The sequence below is a fragment of the Arachis hypogaea genome, chromosome 13 (genome assembly GCF_003086295.3).
Source record: "Arachis hypogaea cultivar Tifrunner chromosome 13, arahy.Tifrunner.gnm2.J5K5, whole genome shotgun sequence".
NCBI classification, from domain to species: Eukaryota; Viridiplantae; Streptophyta; class Magnoliopsida; order Fabales; family Fabaceae; genus Arachis; species Arachis hypogaea.
This window is the reverse complement of record NC_092048.1, coordinates 89,935,927-89,957,063: the sequence shown is the minus strand read 5'-3', so window position 1 is coordinate 89,957,063 and position 21,137 is coordinate 89,935,927. Positions and strand designations below refer to the sequence as shown.

The 21,137-nt window shown below is 38.4% G+C and overlaps 2 non-coding genes across 2 annotated transcripts; both read left to right on the top strand.

Moving 5' to 3' along the window:
* Positions 1-4,411: 4,411 nt before the first annotated feature.
* Positions 4,412-4,519, top strand: LOC112739079 (small nucleolar RNA R71). The gene has a single exon (XR_003170019.1). It is a non-coding gene; the product is annotated as a small nucleolar RNA R71 (small nucleolar RNA).
* A 10,121-nt stretch (positions 4,520-14,640) lies between these two features.
* Positions 14,641-14,747, top strand: LOC112739574 (small nucleolar RNA R71). The gene has a single exon (XR_003170506.1). It is a non-coding gene; the product is annotated as a small nucleolar RNA R71 (small nucleolar RNA).
* The last annotated feature ends 6,390 nt before the right edge of the window (positions 14,748-21,137 follow it).

Below are 21,137 nucleotides of genomic sequence, written 5' to 3'. Positions count from 1 at the left end.
AATGCAGCATGGAACTAGCGTTCAACGCCAGTTTATGTCGTCTATTCTTAATCAAAGTATGGACTATTATATATTGCTGGAAAGCCCTGGATGTATACTTTCCAACGCAATTGAGAGCGCGCCATTTGGAGTTCTGTAGCTCCAGAAAATCCACTTTGAGTGCAGGGAGGTCAGAATCCAACAGCATCTGCAGTCCTTCTTCAACCTCTGAATCTGATTTTTGCTCAAGTCCCTCAATTTCAGCCAGAAAATACCTGAAATCACAGAAAAACACACAAACTCATAGTAAAGTCTAGAAATGTGAATTTTAATTAAAAACTAATAAAAATATACTAAAAACTAACTAACTCATACTGAAAACTATGTAAAAACAATGCCAAAAAGCGTATAAATTATCCGCTCATCACAACACCAAACTTAAATTGTTGCTTGTCCCCAAGCAACTGAAAATCAAATAGGATAAAAAGAAGAGAATATACCATAAATTTCAAAATATCAATGAAACTTAGCTCCAATCAGATGAGCGAGACTTGTAGCTTTTTGCCTCTTGAATAGTTTTGGCATCTAGCTTTATCCATTGAAGTTCAGAATGATTGGCATCTATAGGAACTCAGAGTTCAGATAGTGTTATTGATTCTCCTAGTTTAGTATGTTGATTCTTGAACACAGCTACTTTATGAGTCTTGGTCGTGGCCCTAAGCACTTTGTTTTCCAGTATTACCACCGGATACATAAATGCCACAGACACATAACTGGGTGAACCTTTTCAGATTGTGACTCAGCTTTGCTAAAGTCCCCAATTAGAGGTGTCCAGGGCTCTTAAGCACACTCTTTTTTTGCTTTGGACCTTGACTTTAACCGCTCAGTCTCAAGTTTTCACTTGACACCTTCACGCCACAAGCACATGGTTAGGGACAGCTTGGTTTAGCCGCTTAGGCCAGGATTTTATTCCTTTAGGCCCTCCTATCCACTGATGCTCAAAGCCTTGGATCCTTTTTATTTACCCTTGCCTTTTGGTTTTAAGGGCTATTGGCTTTTTGCTCTTGCCTTTTGGTTTAAAGAGCTTTTGGCTTTTTCTGCTTGCTTTTTCTTTTTCTTCCCTTTTTTTTCGCTATTTTTTTTCTTTTTTTTTTCTGCAAGCTTTTGTATTCACTGCTTTTTCTTTCTTCAAGAATCATTTTTATGATTTTTCATATTATCAAATAACATTTCTCCTTTTTCCTTATTCTTTCAAGAGCCAACATATTTAACATTCATAAACAACAACTTCAAAAGACATATGCACTGTTCAAGCATACATTCAGAAAAAAAAAAGTATTGCCACCACATCAAAATAATTAAACTAGTTTCAAGGATGAATTCGAAACCATGTACTTCTTGTTCTTTTGTTTTTAGAACAGTTTTCATTTAAAAGAGGTGATGGATTCATATTCATAACTTTAAGGCATAGACACTTAGACACTAATGATCATATAGTAAAGACACAAACATAATTAAACATGAGGCATGGAAACCGAAAACAGAAAATAAATAGACAAGGAGATTAAGGAATGAGTCCACCTTAGTGAGGGTGGCATCTTCCTCTTCTTGAAGAACCAATGGTGCTTTTGAGCTCCTCTATGTCTCTTTCTTGTCTTTCTTGCTCCTCCCTCATAGCTCTTTGATCTTCTCTAATTTCATGGAGGATGATGGAGTGGTCTTGGTGCTCCACCCTTAGTTGTCCCATGTTGGAACTTAATTCTCCTAGGGAAGTGTTGATTTGTTCCCAATAGTTTTGTGGAGGGAAGTGCGTCCCTTGAGGCATCTCAGGGATTTCATGGTGAGGACTTTCCTCATACTCTTGTTGAGGTCCATGATCTCTTGTTTGCTCCATCCTTTTCTTAGTGATGGGCTTGTCCTCTTCAATGAGAATGTCTCTGGCCTTAGGTGCCCTAGATGGTTATGGAAAAATAAAAAGCAATGCTTTTACTGCACCAAACTTAGAAGGTTTGCTCGTCTCCGAGCAAAAGAAGAAAGAAGTGAGTAGAAGAAGAAGAAAATGGAGGAGATGGAGGTGTGTGAATGGTTCGGTCAAGGGGGTTTAGGTGGTTATGATGTGTGAAAAGGAAGGAGTGATGGTTTGAATTTAAGTGGGTGGGTGTAGGTGGGTTGTATGATGGTTTTGGAGGAGTAATGGAGGTGATTGGTGGAGGTTAATTGAGAAAGAATGTTATAAAAAGGTGTGAAGATGAGAGAAAAAGTGGTAGAGATCTTGTGGGGTCCACAGATCAAGTGGTGTCAAGGACTTAACATCCCTGCTCCAATTAGGCGTGTAAAATGCCCTTGCTGTGCAATCCTGACGTTTAACGCCAGACTGCTGCCTGTTTCTGGCGTTAAACGCCACTTCCATACTATGTTCTAGCGTTTAACGCCAGGTAGATGCTTGTTTCTGGCGTTAAAGGCCAGCTTGGTGCCTGTTTCTGGCATTAAACGCCAAACAGATGCTTGTTTCTGGCGTTTAAACGCCAGACTGTTCTCCTCCAGGGTGTGCTATTTTTCATTCTATTTTTCATTCTGTTTTTGATTTTTCAATAGTTTTTGTGACTTCACATGATCATCAACCTAAAGAACACATAAAATAACAATGGAAAATAAATAAATATGATTAGATAATATTGGGTTGCCTCCCAACAAGCGCTTCTTTAATGTCAATAGCTTGACAGTGAGCTCTCATGGAGCCTCACAGATGTTCAGAGCATTGTTGGAACCTCCCAACACCAAACTTAGAGTTTGAATGTGGGGGTTCAACACCAAATTTTGAGTTTGGTTGTGGCCTCCCAACATCAAACTTAGAGTTTGACTGTGCGGGCTTTGGTTGACTCTACAGTGAGAGAAGCTTTTCATGCTTCCTCTCCATGGTTACAGAAGGAGATTCTTGAGTTTTAAACACAAGGCTGTCTTCATTCAGTTGAAGGATCAATTCTCCTCTGTCCACATCAATCACAGCTCTTGCTGTGGCTAGAAAGGGTCTTCCAAGGATGATGGATTCATCCTCATCCTTCCCAGTATCCAGGATTATGAAATCAGCAGGGATGTAAAGGCCTTCAACCTTTACTAGCACGTCCTCTACTTGTCCATAAGCCTGTTTTCTTGAGTTGTCTGCCATCTCTAATGAGATTCTGGCAGCTTGCACCTCAAAGATTCTCAGTTTCTCCATTATAGAGAGTGGCATGAGGTTTATCCCTGACCCAAGGTCACAAAGAGCCTTCGCAAAGGTCATGGTGCCTATGGTACAAGGTATTAAGAACTTTCCAGGATCCTATTTCTTCTGAGGCAATTTCAGTTGATCCAGATCACTCAGTTCATTGATGAGCAAGGGAGGTTCATCTTCCCAAGTCTCATTACCAAATAATTTGGCATTCAGCTTTATGATTGCACCAAGGTACTTGGCAACTTGCTCTTCAGTGACATCTTCATTCTCTTCAGAAGAAGAATACTCATCAGAGCTTATGAATGGCATAAGGAGGTTCAATAGAATCTCTATGGTCTCTAGATGAGCCTCAGATTCCTTTGGTTCCTCAGAGGAAAACTCCTTGTTGATCACTGGACGTCCCAGGAGGTCTTCCTCACTGGGATTCACGTCCTCTCCCTCCCTTGTAGGTTCGGCCATGATGGTTAAATCAATGGCCTTGCACTCTCTTTTTGGATTCTCTTCTGTATTGCTTGGGAGAGTACTACGAGGAGTTTCAGTGACTCTTTTACTCAGCTGGCCCACTTGTGCCTCTAAATTTCTAATGGAGGACCTTGTTTTATTCATGAAACTTAAAGTGGCCTTAGATAGATCAGAGACTATATTTGCTAAGCTAGATGGATTCTGCTCAGAATTCTCTGTCTGTTGCTGAGTGGATGATGGAAAAGGCTTGCTATTGCTAAACCTGTTTCTTCCACTATTATTAAAGCCTTGTTGAGGCTTTTGTTGATCCTTCCATGAGAAATTTGGATGATTTCTCCATGAGGGATTATAGATGTTTCCATAGGGTTCACCCATGTAATTCACCTCTGCTATTGCAGGGTTCTCAGGATCATAAGCTTCTTCTTCAGAATATGCCTCTTTAGTACTGTTGGATGATTCCTTCAATCCATTCAGACTCTGAGAGATCATATTGACTTGCTGAGTCAATATTTTGTTCTGAGCCAATATGGCATTCAGAGTATCAATTTCAAGAACTCCCTTCCTCATAGGCGTCCCATTATTCACAGGATTCCTTTCAGAAGTGTACATGAAGTGGTTATTTGCAACCATGTCAATGCGTTCTTGAGCTTCTGTAGGCGTTTTCTTTAGGTGAATGGATCCACCTGCAGAATGGTCTAGTGACATCTTTGATAGCTCAGACAAACCATTATAGAATATATCCAAGATGGTCCATTCTGAAAGCATGTCAGAAGGACACTTTTTGGTCAGTTCCTTGTATCTCTCCCAAGCTTCATAGAGGGATTCACCTTCTTTCTGTTTGAAGGTTTGAACATCCACTCTAAGCTTACTAAGCTTTTGAGGAGGAAAGAACTTGGCTAAGAAAGCCGTGGCCAGCTTATTCCAAGAGTTCAGGCTATCCTTAGGTTGAGAGTCCAACCATATTCTAGCTCTGTCTCTTACAGCAAATGGGAAAAGCATAAGCCTGTAGACCTCGGGATCAACCCCATTGGTCTTAACAGTATCACAGATCTGCAAGAATTCAGTTAAGAACTGAAAAGGATCTTCAGATGGAAGTCCATGAAACTTGCAGTTTTGTTGCATCAGAGAAACTAATTGAGGTTTAAGCTCAACGTTGTTTGCTCCAATGGCAGGAATTGAGATGCTTCTTCCATGTAAATTGGAATTAGGTGCAGTAAAGTCACCAAGCATCTTCCTTGCATTGTTATTATTTTTGGCCATGTCTCCTTATTTTTTGAAAATTTCTGTCAGAATTTCTCCAGAGAGTTGTGCTTTAGCTTCCCTTAGCTTCCTCTTCAGAGTTCTTTCAGGTTCGGGATCAGCTTCAACAAGAATGTTCTTATCCTTGTTCCTGCTCATATGAAAAAGAAGAGAACACAAAAGAAAATATGGAATCCTCTATGTCACAGTATAGAGATTCCTTTATGTGAGTAGAAGAAGAAAAGAATGGAAGGAGAGAAATTCGAACACCAAGAGGAAATAAGGGTTCGAATTTTGAGATGAAGAGAAGTGTTAGTAATTAAATAAATAATTAGAAGGAGATGAGAGGGAAGAATTCGAAAATTAAACAAATTAAAATAAAAATATTTTTGTTTTTAATTTAAAATTAAGGTTAGAATTCGAAAAAAAAAAGGAAAATGAAATTGAATTAAATTAAAATTTAAAACAATTAGTTAATTAAAAAGGAATTTTGAAAAAGAGGAAGGTGATTTTCGAAAATTAGAGAGAGAATTAGTTAGGTAGTTTTGAAAAAGATATGATTAAAATAGTAAACTTTTAAAATCAAACAAAAAGTCAAGTAGTTAATTGAAAAAGATTTGAAAATCAATTTTTGAAAAGATAAGAAGTTAGAAAAGATTTTGAAATTGATTTTGAAAAAGATGTGATTGAAACTTATTTTGAAAAAGATTTGAAAAAGAAATTTAAAAAGATTTGATTTTGAAAATTAAAGTTGATTACTTGACTAACAAGAAACTAAAAAGATATGATTTAAAAATTAAAGATTGAACCTTTCTTAAGAGGCAAGTAACAAACTTTTAAAATTTTTGAATCAATCACATTAATTGTTAGCATTAACTTTGAAAATATGAAATAGAAATAAGAAAAAGATTTTGAAAATCAAATTGAAATTTTCGAAATTATGAAAAAAAAAGTGAAAAAGATTTGATTTTTGAAAAAGATTTGAAAAAGATAGAATTTTTAAATTGAAAATTTTGCTTGACTAAAAAAAAAAGATATGATTTTGAAAATCTTTGACTAATTCAATGTAATTTTCGAAAATTAGGAGTAAAATAAGGAAAAGATATTTTTTTTTATTTTTGAATTTTAATATGGAAAGAGAAAAAAGGAAAATATATCTTTTTGATGTTTTTCTCTTTTTTTTTATTAAACAGCAAGAATGAAACAAAGCATGAAGAATTAAGATCAAAACCAAAAATGCATGCAAGAACACTATGAATGTCAAGATGAACACCAAGAACACTTTGAATGTCAAGATGAACACCAAGAACTTATTTTTGAAAGATTTTCAAGAAAAGAAAACATGCAAGACATCAAACTTAAAAATTTTTATTCTTTAGACATCAATGTTTCAAAAATGCATATGAAAAACAAGAAAAGACACAAAACAAGAAAATATGAAGATCAAACAAGAAGATTGGCCAAGAACAACTTGAAGATCATGAAGAATGCAATGCATGAAATTTTCGAAAATAATTTTTTTAGAAAATTAAAAAGATGCAATTGACCACAAACTTAAAACTTGACTCTAGGCTCAAACAAGAAACATCAAATATTTTTGGTTTTATTATTTTATTAAACTTTTTTTTATTTTTTTTCGAAATTTAATTAGGAAAAAACGAAAAAGAAGAAAAAATTTTATGTATTTTTCGAAAATAAGAAATAAAAAGCTTAAAATTAAAATAAAATTACCTAATCTGAGCAACAAGATGAACCGTCAGTTGTCCAAACTCGAACAATCCCCAGCAACGGCGCCAAAAACTTGGTGCATTGAAATCGTGACGGTTCCATTCCTTGGTAACGGCGCTGAAAACTTTATACGCACGTTCATAATCTTAATTCTTTATCACAACTTCGCACAACTGACCAGCAAGTGCACTGGGTCGTCCAAGTAATAAACCTTACATGAGTAAGGGTCGATCCCACGGAGATTGTCGGCTTGAAGCAAGCTATAGTCACCTTGTAAATCTCAGTCAGGCGGATTCAAATGTATTAAGAGATTATAGTGTACTAAAAGATCATTAAAATAGGATAGAGATACTTATGTAATTCATTGGTGAGAGTTTCAGATAAGCGTATAGAGATGCTTTCGTTCTTCTGAACCTCTGCTTTCCTGCTGTCTTCATCCAACCATTCCTACTCCTTTCCATGGCCAGCTTTATGTAGGGCATCACCGTTGTCAATGGCTACATCCCATCCTCTCTGTAAAAATGTTTCAATGCGCTGTCACTGCATGGCTAATCATCTGTCGGTTCTCGATCATATTGGAATAGGATTTACTATCCTTTTGCGTCTGTCACTACGCCCAGCACTCGCGAATTTGAAGCTCGTCACAGCCATCCCTTCCCAGATCCTACTCGGAATACCACAGACAAGGTTTAGACTTTCCGGATCTCAGGAATGGCCATCCATGGGTTCTAACTTATACCACCACTACAAGAAAAAAGGCCTATGGCCACGCTTTTTTCTTGCCACGCTTCAAAAGCGTGGCCAAAAGTGGTCAATGGCCACGCTTTTATGAGGGTGGCGGTAGATTAGAGATTTGGCCACTTTTTTTTTTGTCACGCTTTAAAAGCGTGGCGAAAAGGATCCACGCTTTTGTAAGGGTGGCAATTGATTAGAGAAACGGCAACATTTTTTTTCTGCCACACTTCAAAAGCGTGGCCATAGAGAGAAACAAGGACGTTTTAAAAGCGTGGCGACAGGGTTTCATTACGGCCACGCTTACAAAACGTGGCCATATCCTGGTACTCTTTTGGCACGCTTTAAAAGCGTGGCCAAAAGGTTTTTTTCTGCCACGCTTCAAAAGCGTGGCCATAGAGAGCTACAGGAACGTTTTTAAAAGCGTGGCGAGAGGGTTGAACCGGACAGAAAACCGACCGGTTTAAAAGAAACGGCGTCGTTTTTGCCAAACTTGCTTACTTTCACTCTTAGCTTGGTTCTAAAGCTCCTTCGTTTCTTTCTCCCTTTCTCCCTCCGTTTCTTTCATTCACAGAAACTCAGCCAAAAAACCCTAGCAATGTAAGCCTACACCACCGCCGCCGCAAGGAGTGGCATACTGATGCCGTCCGTCCGTCTATCTAGCTTCCCTCGTGCTCCAAGTCTCCAACCCCCGTTCGCTGTCACCGATCGCAGCTGCTTCCTCGAGCTCGGCGTCCGTCGTCTTTGTCTGCTCAGCCGCGCTTCCGCCGCCGTTGGTTGCCGTTAACGTTCGCGTCTTCGTTCAGCCGTCGTCTTCGTTCGCGTTCTTCGCCGTTCAAGTTTGCTCGGCGTTCACCGTTCGCGTTCACTCGCCGTTCACCGTTCGCGTTCACTCGCCGTTCACCATTCGCGTTCACTCGCCGTTCACCGTTCGGGTTCGCGTTCGTCTGGAAGCCACGTTGCCCTGCTTCAAACTCTGCGACCAACCCGTGCGCTCCACCTAGCTGTCGAACTGCTCTCTTTTGTCGCCGCCGTGAGTTCCCTAAACCCACCACCAACACACTCACACAACACCAATACACTGCTTGAAACTCTGCAACTTCTTATTTCTATTACAATAAGTAACTATTTGATTTGGCAGTGGTTTGGATTTTTTTCATAGACTGCATTAAAGTATACAATAGTTATGTTCTCTTCTCTATCACATTGATACTAAGCTTTGAATTCTCTTATTTCGTTTCAAGTTTTTCGCACTCAACATGTTTGATGAAATGCTTTAACCATATTTCGGGTTGGTTTTATCATTTCTAGCCTTTAGAAACTTAGTAAGTTGATTGGGCGTGAAATTAGAATAAATTGTTGTTGTGTATTTATTGTTGTCTTTGAGATTCTTGCTAGATATTGGTGATCATTGATTTATTATATACTTCATGTTTTCATTGTTTTCTTCTTCTGAAGGAAAAAAAATTCTGTTTTCATTGTTTTGTTGATTGTTTGTTTTGTTTCAAAAATTAATTTTTTGTGATCAATGCTCAAACTTTAAATGATGTTCTGTTGGTTTTGCAGTGTTTGTTTTGTTTCAGAAATCAATTTTTTGTTATCAATGCTCAAACTCTGAATGTTGTTCTTTACAAAGATTTGTTTATCTTGTTTCTTTAAATAGCAATGTAAGTTTAACTTGCAGAAAATGTATTAATAAGCTAGAATGTGAGTCAATTTTTGAGCATTTTTCTATTTTCTGTACTAAATTTTGGACTAGCAACTGTGATTATTTGAACTAATTAATTACCTTTATTCTTGTTCAGCATGGCACTCTCGGGGCACTTGTCCAAGATTCTGTTAAGAGCCACCCTCCGCCACTGCCGCTACCCCAGCGCCACCACTAGGCCGCCACCGTGTTGCTCCAGCCATTCACTCATCATCATCAATCTTTCCCTTCCCTTCCCCTGTTCCAATTCCCTGCTTCCCAGGTTCTCCTTTCATCTCATTTGATTTTATTTCTCTTACGTGAATTAATAATGAAGAAACTCAGGTTACACATTATAATGACACTCTTTAACATTTTGTTCTTGTTTTGATTTCAGGGTGAGATATATGTTGAAAGTTCACAGTGTGTTTGTTCAGGAAGGGAATGTGCTGAATAATTATATTAAAAGATGGATTTAGGCATTCTTTTCTTCCTCTTTCACACCCTGCAGGTTTTGACAGCTACTAAAATTAGATATTGGAGGTTTTGTTCAATTAGATGCTAGGTTTTGACAAGTCCCCATGAGATGTAATGGCAAAAGAGAATTGATAGGCACACAGTTTCTTCTTGTTATCATGCTATATAAAAAACATGTCTCAGTTGTGGTGGTTTGGTTTGGTTTTTGTTGTTTTCCATTGCAGGAATGCTATTGATTCCTCTTTATTCCGCAGATTGTTCAAACATGGCGGCGAAGGTGGAAACAAACAAGGACAACAAGGGAAGGCGTCAGAGGGAGAAGAACGAGCTAGTGAATCGCCTTGCGAAACTGAGTCGCAGCGCGGCGTGATGAAGAGTTCAGATAAACCTCCGAAGGGGTCGAATTCAGGAACCCTAGCTGCTGAATCACCTGTTGTGAACAATCGGAGTGATGGTACGGTTTGGTTTCATTAAATCGAGATTTTAAGTATTGTTTTGCTGTGATTGCTTTAAATTTTGTGGGAATCTCACTCTTCGTGTTCATCTGCTTGAAGTTGTAAATTGTACTTGTACATATGTGATACGTGAGAAGGGCTGGTTTTGGTTATGGTTAGAATTTTCTGAGCTGCCTGGTTTAGGGTTGTTCTTATCTTTCTTAATGTTGAGTGTATAGTCTGAGAACAGCACCGATAAATAAGAAAAATACTTTGCAGATTAGAAACTTGGATCTGGAATGATTGATAGGTCATTATGAGGCTTTCTGTTTTCATTTTTTCTTTGAAAAAATATAAGTGGATGCCTATAAACTTATTGTTAAGCATAATAAGGGATTTAAACTTGCCCTGCTAAATACTTGTTGATTGATCCCATACAAATGAGGAATGGAATTTCATAATGACGGTTTAAGAATGTAATACATGAAATTAGTTTTCTTAAATCCATGTCCCACTTCTCTTGGACCTCCAAGTATACTTCTTTTTCTCTAACTCTTCCTCAAGTTTCTTTCTTTCTTTCTTTCTTTCTTTCTTTCTGAACCTGGGTTTTATTCATAGGTGGAGGAACCCAAGTTCTTGTTCGAAGCCAAGACTGTTCAGAGAATGGAGCTTCTTGTGTTGTCTACACTCCAATGGAGGATGAACCCTGTCACCCCAATTTCCTTCTTTGAACACATTGTTAGAAGGATTGGTTTGAAGACCCTTTTGCATTGGGAGTTCTTATGGAGGTGCCAGCGTGTTCTTCTTTCTGTCATTCCCAGTAAGCATTTATTTATGCTACACCATTTTCTATTAATTATATACACATTCATATACTTATTATCATTGTATTCAGATTCAAGGTTCATGGGTTATCTCCCTTCTACATTGGATGCTGCTACCATGATCCATGTTATTAAAGAGATTGAACCGTTAAATGCAATGGAATACATAAATCAACTCATGGGGTTACTCAAGACTAGTGAGGTCTGTGTTCTTGGTTAAGTTCAATTGTTAATTTGTCAAATATAACTAAGGATTTGGTGAGTAATTGGGGAATCGGAAATGGTTGGTAACAAAAAAAATATTAGCCAAAACATGGTAGGTTTCTTTGGCATATATATCTGGAATTCTGATATTCAAATGAACTGTATCATGTTCTTAATTTTACACATTGCTGCTAAAACATTTGAAATTCAATGAGGTTTGAGTGGAACATGGATATGATATTGAGTAGAAAGATGAATTGTAGTTTTTAAGTTTAACTTTGTTTCTTTACTTTCTTACTATCATCTGCCAATGTTATCTCATGTTTGTGCAGAATAAGATCTAAGGGAAGGAAGTTTAAGAGGGCTAGAGGAAGGAGGAACAGCAAAGGACTTAGGATTTAAGTCGTATTGTTTTTGTATTTTTCTTTAGTTTTTAGTTTTGGAATTTGAACTCGAGATTTATGTTGTATTTGAGTATTAGTTTTTTAATGTATAAAACAATTATAGCAAAAATTATATATGTCACTAATTATTATTTGATTTGTCTTGTAATAAAAATTGTATACTATATTTATAAATTTGGTAATAAAAAAGAACTGAAAATTTTATATTTTGTATTGATGAAGGTAAAAATCAGAAAAGGGATTTTTTTTTTTAATTTTATAAGGCTATGGCCACGCTTTTAAAGCGTGGCTGTATCTCTGCCTATGGCCACGCTTTAAAAGCGTGGCGATATCTTGCTATCGTTACGCTTCAAAAGCGTGGCCATATCTCTCTCTATTGTCACACTTCAAAAGCGTGGCCATATCTCCTATATGGCCACGCTCTTAAAGCGTGGCCATATCTCCCACATACGGTCACGCTTTAACGGGTGGCCATTTGTAAAAAGCGTGGCAAAAGAAAAAGCGTGGCGATAGGTCACCAAAAGCGTGGCGATAGAGCAACCGCCACGCTTGTAGAGGCCACCCTTTCAAAAGCGTGGCGGTAGCTCAAAAAGCGTGGCAAAAAGCTATTGCCACGCTTTTTTCAGCTTTTTGCCACGCTTTAAAAGCGTGGCAATAGAGCTGTTTTCTTGTAGTGCACGAAGATTCTAATATCTCGGACTCGGTCCTCTGTATTAGATATCTAAGAGATACTCATTCTAGCTTGTTTGCATGTAAAACGGAAGTGTTTGTCAGGCATGTGTTCATAGGTGAGAATGATGATGAGCGTCACATAATCATCACATTCATCATGTTCTTGGGTGCGAATGGATATCTTAGAATAGGAATAAGCTTGAATTGAATAGAAAAACAGTAGTACTTTGCATTAATCTGTGACGAACAACAGAGCTCCACACCTTAATCTATGGTGTGTAGAAACTCTACCGTTGAAAATACATAAGTGATGAAGTTTCAGGCATGGCCGAATGGCCAGCCCCCAAACGTGATCTAAGAACTAAACGTCCAGAGATGTAAATACAATAGTAAAAAGTCCTATTTATACTAAACCAATTACTAGGGTTTACAGAATTGAGTAATTGATGCAGAAATCCACTTCTGGGGCCCACATGGTGTGTGCTTGGGCTGAGCATTGAGCTTTACACGTGTAGAGGTCTTTCTTGGAGTTGAACGCCAGTTTGTAACCTGTTTCTGGCGTTTAACTCCACTTTGCAACCTGTTTCTGGCGTTTAACTCCAGAATGCAGCATGGAACTGGCGTTCAACGCCATTTTACGTCATTTATCCTTAATCAAAGTATGGACTATTATATATTGCTGGAAATCCCTGGATGTCTACTTTCCAACGCAATTGAGAGCGTGCAATTTGGAGTTCTATAGCTCTAGAAAATTCACTTTGAGTGCAGGGAGGTCAGAATCCAACAGCATCTGCAGTCCTTCTTCAACCTCTGAATCTGATTTTTGCTCAAGTCCCTCAATTTCAACCAGAAAATACCTGAAATCACAGAAAAACACACAAACTCATAGTAAAGTCCAGAAATGTGAATTTTAATTAAAAACTAATAAAAATATACTAAAAACTAACTAACTCATACTGAAAACTATGTAAAAACAATGCCAAAAAGCGTATAAATTATCCGCTCATCATTAGCTCTCCTCGCTCCACATCTATAAGCGCTCTGGCTGTAGCTAGGAATGGTCTTTCCAATATGATTGGGTGAAGGTGACTCTCTTCCATTTCTACTATGACAAAGTCTGTGGGAAGGAAGTAGTTCCCAACCTTCACTAACACGTTTTCCACCACTCCTACTGCTTGTTTTTGAGTTTTGTCAGCCAACCTGATGACTACATCTGTGGGCATTAGCTCATTGATCTGCAGCTTCTTCATAAGGGATAAAGGCATTAAGTTGATGCTTGCTCCCAGATCACAGAATTCCTTATCAAACATTATTTCTCCTATGGCACAGGGGATGTGAAAACTCCCTGGGTCCTTCCTTTTTGTAGGCATCTCTGGTTGAATGAGAGCACTGCACTCCTTATTCATCACTATTGTTTGCCCTCCTTTGAGTGAGCTTTTCCTAGCCAGCAGCTCCTTCATATACTTAATGTATGAGGGCATTTGTTGGTGGGCCTTGATGAATGGTATGTTTACATGGAGAGATGCAAACATGTTAAGAAACCTTGAGTATATTCTCTTTTCTACACCACCCTTGAGTCTTTGGGGGAAAAGGTGCATAGAGTCTCAGCAGCTCCTTCTGTGAAATTTTGGTTTCTTGGTGATCCTCTTCCTGTTTCTCTGCTGATGTATCTTCAGGTTGTTCTAATGGTTTTTTCGGATCTTCCTCAGTCCCCTTATCACTTATAGTGACCATCTTGCAATCTTCCCATCTGAGCTTCTTTGCTTCACCTCTCGGGTTCTTCTCTGTGTCACTTGGGAAGCTATCAGTAGGTTTGGGAATCTTCTCAGAGAGGTATTCCACTTGAAATTCCAGCCTCTTGATGGTGTCTCCCTGGTTCTTGATATTGGCTCGCACCTCCTCCTTGAACACTTTGTTATCTTGGATTTCCTTACATATGCCCTCAAGTAGAGTCTCAATCCTTGATAGTCTTTCTTCCGATGATGGTGAGTTGAGATTGGAGGGATGAGAAGGACCATTTTGGCTTTGGTATGGATGTTGAGGTGTGTTGTTAGGTGGGTACTGATATGATCTCTGTGTGGAATATTGGTGAGCTGCATTGTTATTGGGGTCTGGTCTTGGCCTTGGTCTTGTTGATTTCCCCACCCAAAGTTTGGGTGGTTCCTCCAACCAGGATTATAGGTTTTTGGAGTATAGGTCATGGTTCTGCCTAGGTGGATTTTCAATGTAGTTGGCTTGTTCCTGATCACCCTTTGCTTCTTCATTCACTCCTTCTTGAGCTGCTATTAAGGTAGTGATTACTGCTACTTGATTCCTCTCCATCTTCTTGGTAAGGTTAGCCAGCTTCTTGGTGATCATCTTGTTTTGAACTAGCAGTGCATCCACGTTGTTCAGCTCCATCACTCCTCTAGTGTTGCCTCTTTCAGAAGCATAGAAGTAGTCATTCTCAGTTACAGTCTCAATGACATCTATGGCTTCTTCAATGGTCTTCTTCTTGTTCAGAGATCCCCCGGATGAGTGGTCTACTACCTTCTTTGATTCATAAGAAAGACCTTCATAGAAAATGTGTAACTGCACCCATTCATTGAATATATCTGGCGGGCACCTTCTTGTCAAGTCTTTAAATCTCTCCCATGCTTCGTAGAGAGTCTCACCATCCTGTTGTCTGAAAGTTTGAACTTCAGCTCTCAACCTGTTGATTCTTTGAGGAGGATAGAATCTCGCCAAGAACTTGTTCACCACATCCTCCCAGGTTGTTAAACTCTCCTTCGGGAAGGATTCCAACCATTTAGATGCCTTGTCCTTGAGTGAGAAGGGAAATAGAAGCAGTCTGTAGGTGTCAGGATGAACACCATTAGACTTCACAGTATCACATATCCTCAGGAAGGTGGTTAGATGTTGATTGGGATCTTCTTGAACTCTTCCTCCAAATGAACAGTTGTTCTGAACAAGGGTGATGAGCTGTGGCTTTAGTTCAAAGTTGTTGGCATGTATGGTTGGCTTTTGGATGCTACTTCCACAGTTTCCTGGATTTGGATTGATGTAAGATCCCAGAACTCTTCTCTCTTGCCCAGCATGATGCACTGGGCCTTCTCTGCCATGGTTGTGAGCCTCTTCTTCATGATGGTTTTCCATATTCTTATCCATGTCTGGTTCAAAATACTCCTCCTCTTCCTCAGCACTAACGACTCTCTTTCCTCTTGCTTCCCTCCTCAATCTAAGGATGGTCCTCTCAGGTTCAGAATCAAAGGAAGTTGAAGCCCTGCTTCTTCTACCTATCATACAACCCACAAGTCAAAAGCAAGAAAGATAGATGCAGACAGTATTCCCTGCAGAAATGCTGTTAGTGTGAGTGATGCAATATATCAAACAGTTAGTGGGTCAGTGAACTAAATAGTAAAAAAAAATGTGCAGATAACACCATAAACGGGTAAAGGGTAAATGGAAGGAAATAACTAAAACTGAAAGTAAATTACTCGAATGAAATTAAATCAAACAAAAGAGAAAAAAATGCTCAATCTAGTTATCCACCAATTTAATCATTATTGATGCAAAATCAATCCCCGACAACGGCACCATAAACTTGATGCACAGAAACTTGTCTCTCAACAATTTTCCTCGGCAAATATACCGAATTGTTATCAAGTAAAAACTCACAATAGAGTGAGGTCGAATCCCACAGGGATTGATTGCTCAATCAACTTTAATTAGAGGAATGTTCTAGTTGAGCTAAGCAGAATTTGATGTGAGAGTTGCAGGAAATTAAATGGCAGAAAGTAAATAGCAGAAAATGTAAATGCTGGGAATAAAGAGCTGAATATAAATGACGGAAAGTAAATTGCAGAATCTTAAATGGGGAATGGGGAATTTAGCATGAAAGTAAATTGCAGAAATTAAAGAGAATGGGTAAGATCAGAAATGGGGAATTCATTGGGCTTAGGAGATGTTGCATTCTCCGGATCAAGTTTATTTTCATCTCTTCCTCAATCAATGCATTCATTGATCTCCTTGGCAATCTTAGGTGATTGAATTCCAATTCCTTGGTAATTCAATCTCTCAAATCTTGATCAATAACCAATTCCTTGGTCCAATTACTCATGAGAAGAGATGAAGTATGGTCACTGATTATACCACATGTATTTCCAACTCAAAGTATTGGTAGGATTATATGTCACTATATCCATCCAAACCCCAATTTGGTCCAAAATTGAGAAAGCATTTCTAGCATGATCTCTTCATTCCTCTACCAAGGTTCTGAAGAGATCCAAGTATGAATAGCTTTTTTCCATGACAACTACCCAATTGGATGAAGATTGAAAGCTTTCTAATAAAATCAAGAGAAAAGAAAGAAGAAGAATAATGAAAACTATTATTGATCCATCAAATTACGACAGAGCTCCCTAACCCAATGAAAGGGGTTTAGTTGTTCATGGCTCTAGGAATGGAAAACAAAGATGGAGAATGCATTCTGAAAGTAAAACTAGAAGTTGCAGAGAAAGTAAAATTATACAGAGAGTAGTTCTCCCAATCCAAAAGCTCCCCTCTAGCTCAAAACTACTCCTTTTTATACTACTCTTCTGATCTTCTAGTTGGCTCTTCAAGTCTTGGATATGGGCCTTTGGATCTTGAGTTGAAGCAGTTATCATCTTTAGTGGGCTCAGCTTCACTTGCAGAGAAAGTGTGCAGTAGGCATGGACTTTAGCTTAGGGCGTTAGTGGTGTTAACGTTAAGTGAAAATATGGGGTCGAGAACGTTAGTGATAATCACCTTTTTCACTAACGTTCCTAATCCAAAATGGTCCACGTTAACTTCAACGTTAGTGGCACTAACGTGACCACTAACGTTGCCTCTTGGCCCTTCGCAAACGTTATTGAGGTTTACCTTTCCCAATAACGTTTAGAGTACCCCTTTCTCCCTACGTTAGAGTTCACATTAGTATAGTTAACGTGACCTTTAACGTAGGCTTGCCAAATCTTCGAGAGCATTAGTGACACCTACCTTTTCACTAACGCTCTAAAACGCCCCTTTCCCACGTTAGTGCCTCACGTTAATTACATTAACGTGACCACTAACGTGGTGTTGATTGCCATCTCCAACGTTAGTGACAAAGGTAAGTGTCACTAACGTTGGCTCATCATCCCTTTCCTCCACGTTAGCTTCCACGTTAATGTAATTAACGTGGTAACTAACGTGGCTCATAGTGGCTTAGTCCAACGTTAGTGACAAAGGTGAGTGTCACTAACGTTGGCGATTCCATGCTCCTTCCACGTTAGAGTTCATGTTAACTAAGTTAACGTGGCTCTTAACGTAGCCAATATGGGCTTAGTCCAACGTTGGTGACAAAGGTGAGTGTCACTAACGTTGGCATTATCTTCCTCTTCCACGTTAGAGTTCACGTTAATTGAGTTAACGTGACTCTTAACATGGCCAATTGCCCTTTTGGAGCATTAGTGGCACTCACTTTTACCACTAACGCTTGGAGCTTCCTTTTCCTCCACGTTAACTACCACATTAATGTAGTTAACGTGGTAATTAACTTGGGCTATGATGGCTTCGAAGACGTCATTAGCGATCACTTTTCTCATTAACGTTGCAAGCTAGCTCCCATTCCACGTTAGTGGTCACGTTAGTTAGACTAACGTGGCTTTTCCTTGCTTCCTATGTCTTGAAATCAAGCAAATAAAGTGCATCAAAGTTCTAATCCAAGTTATGAGTTATGCATCATACAATTTGTCATTAAATTCATGCATAATTCTCCTGAAATCATATAAAATTCACAATGTTTGCTTGAATCAAGATGTAAGTGAAATTCTACCCAAAACTTGCTTATTTCCTAAGAAAATGCATGAAACTACCCTAAAACAGTAAAGAAAAGGTCAGTGAAACTGGCCAAAATGCCCTGGCATCAGTGTGCGCGCCGATGGAGCAGCGTGGGTCCACTTTGGGCAACTCGTTGGGGCGATTTCTAGCTCATTTTGGGCCCAATCCAACTCATTTCTGATGCTATTGAACCCAAGGATTGAAGGGGGAATGAACCAAGTAGTCATGGTTTAGTTTTCATCATGTTTTAAGGTAGAATTCTCTCTCCTCTCTCTAGATTTAGGATAGAAATTAGGGTAAAGCTAGGTTAATCTCTCTCAAATTTCTCTTTCAATTCTTGTTTTGATTTCAATTCTCTTTATATTTTAGTGTTCTATTGTCTTAATCTTCTTTGTTTCTCTTGTTAGTTTCTTAGTTTACTCTCTTTTTTGTTGATGAACAATTGTTGGATCTTGATTTCTTCTAATGCAAATTTATGTTTCCATGTCTCTTTTATGTTGATCTTGATTGTTATTGTTGATTTCTTGCTTGTGTTAGTTATGGGTTTCTTTAATTCTTGCATTTTGTGATGTTTACTTTTATTGCACACTAGGTGTTTGATAAAATGTTTCCTTTAGTTTTTGAGAGTTTCCTTTACTCTTGGCCTAGGCTAAGGGAATTGAGTGACCTTGAGTCATTGGGTCTCAATGATTTGGTGATTTGAGAACCCTTGGTGATCAATTTGATACTCATTGACACCAGGCCACTACTAATCTAATTAGTAGATAGGTTGGGACTTATGGGTTGATGTGATCAAGCCTATTTGACGTACCTCAAGCTTAGGAGTAGTGATGAGCGGATAATTTATATGCTTTTTGGCATTGTTTTTAGGTAGTTTTTAGTATATTTTAGTTAATTTTTATTAGTTTTTAAATAAAAATCACATTTCTGGACTTTACTATGAGTTTGTGTGTTTTTCTGTGATTTTAGATATTTTCTGGTTGAAATTGAGGGACCTGAGCAAAAATCTGATTCAGAGTCTGAAAAAGGACTGCAGATGCTGTTGGATTCTGACTTCCCTGCACTCGAAATGGATTTTATGGAGCTACAGAAACCCAATTGGTGCCCTCTCAATTGCGTTGGAAAGTAGATATCCTGGGCTTTCCAACAATATATAATAGTTTATACTTTGCACGAGTTTTGATAATGCAAAATGGCGTTTGAACGCCAACTTTCTACCCTATTCTAGCGTTAAATGCTAGAACTGGCATAAAAGTTGGAGTTAAACGCCCAAACTGGCACCAAAGCTGGTGTTTAACTCCAACAAAAGTCTCTACATGTGAAAGCTTCAATGCTCAGCCCAAGAACACACCAAGTGGGCCCCAGAAGTGGATTTCTGCACTATCTGCACTTAGTTACTTATTTTCTGTAACCCTAGTTACTAGTTTAGTATAAAAATTACTTTTAGTGATTTATTTTATATCATATTTAGATCATTTTGAGACTATCTTTGTATCACTTTTGATCTCTTGATCACGTTTAGGGGGCTGGCCATTCGGCCATGCCTGGACCTTCATCACTTTTGTATTTTCAACGGTGGAGTTTCTACACCCCATAGATTAAGGTCTCTACTATTTCTCATGAACTGATGCAAAGTACTATTGTTTTTCTATTAAATTCACGCCTATTCTTGTTCTAAGATATTCACTCGCACTTCAACCTGATGAATGTGATGATCCGTGACACTCATCATCATTCTCACCTATGAACGCGTGCCTAACAACCACTTCCGTTCTATCTGCGCTAGCTTGAGTGTGTATCTCTTAGCCTCCTGGTTCACGATCAGAGTCTTCGTGGTATAGGCTAGAATTATTGGTGGCCATTCCTAAGATCCGGAAAGTCTAAACCATGTCTGTGGTATTCCGAGTAAGATCTGGGAAGGGATGACTGTGACGAGCTTCAAACTCGCGAGTGTTGGGCGTAGTGACAGACACAAAAGGATCAATGGATCTTATTCCAACATGAGTGAGAACCGACAGATGATTAGCCGTGCGGTGACAGTGCATTTGGACCATTTTCATTGAGAGGACAGACGGTAGCCATTGACAACAGTGATCCCCCAACATACAGCTTGCCATGGAAAGGAGTATGAATGATTGGATGAAGGCAATAGAAAAGCAGAATTTCAGAAGGAACAAAGCATTTCCATACGCTTATCTGAAATTTCTACCAATGAATTGCATAAGTATCTCTATCCTATTTTATGTTTTATTTATCTTTTAATTATGAAATCTCCATAACCATTTGAATCCGCCTGATTGAGATTTACAAGGATGACCATAGCTTGCTTCAAGCCGACAATCTCCGTGGGATCGACCCTTACTCACGTAAGGTTTATTACTTGGATGACCCAGTGCACTTGCTGGTTAGTTGTGCGGAGTTGTGAAAAGAGTTGAGATTACGATCGTGCGTACCAAGTTTTTGGTGCCATTTCAGAGATCACAATTTTGTGCACCAAGTTTTTGGCGCTATTGCCGGGGATTGTTCGAGTTTGGACAACTGATGGTTCATCTTGTTGTTCAGATTAGGTAATTTTATTTTTTTTTTTAGCTTTTTATATGTCTTCAGAATTTTTAAGAATGAATTCTAGAGTTTCATGATTATTTGTTGAAGTCTGGCTGGTTGTGAAATCATGTCTAAACTTTTGGACTGAGGTTTCAACTTATCATCACAATAGCTTATTGATTTCTATCAATCTTGCTGTTGAATGTAATGATCTGCTAAAGCTTGGCTAGCTATTGGCCATGTCTAGTGTTTTGGACCGGAGCTTTCACTGAAAGTTTGGCTGGCTAGTAAGCCATGTCTAATTCCTGGACCGGAGTTTTGGACTAACATTGCATGATTCTTGGAATTCTCATTAAAAATTTTGAATTCCTTATTTTCTCTTTTTCCAATTAATTTTCGAAAAAAAAATACAAAAAAAAATTATAAAACCATAAAACCAAAAATATTGTGTTTCTTGTTTGAGTCTAGTGTCAAATTTTAAGTTTGGTGTCAATTGCATGTTTTTCCTTTTCTTGCATTTTTCGAAATTTTATGCATGATATTCTTTGTTGATCTTCAAGTTGTTCTTGATGATTTTCTTTGTTCTGATCTTTAAACTCTCCTGTTTGGTGTCTTTTGTTATTTTTCATATGCATTTTCAAATTGTTATTGTCCCTAGTATACAAACTTCTAAGTTTGGTGTCTTGCATGCATTATTTGTTTCGATATTGATTTTCCATG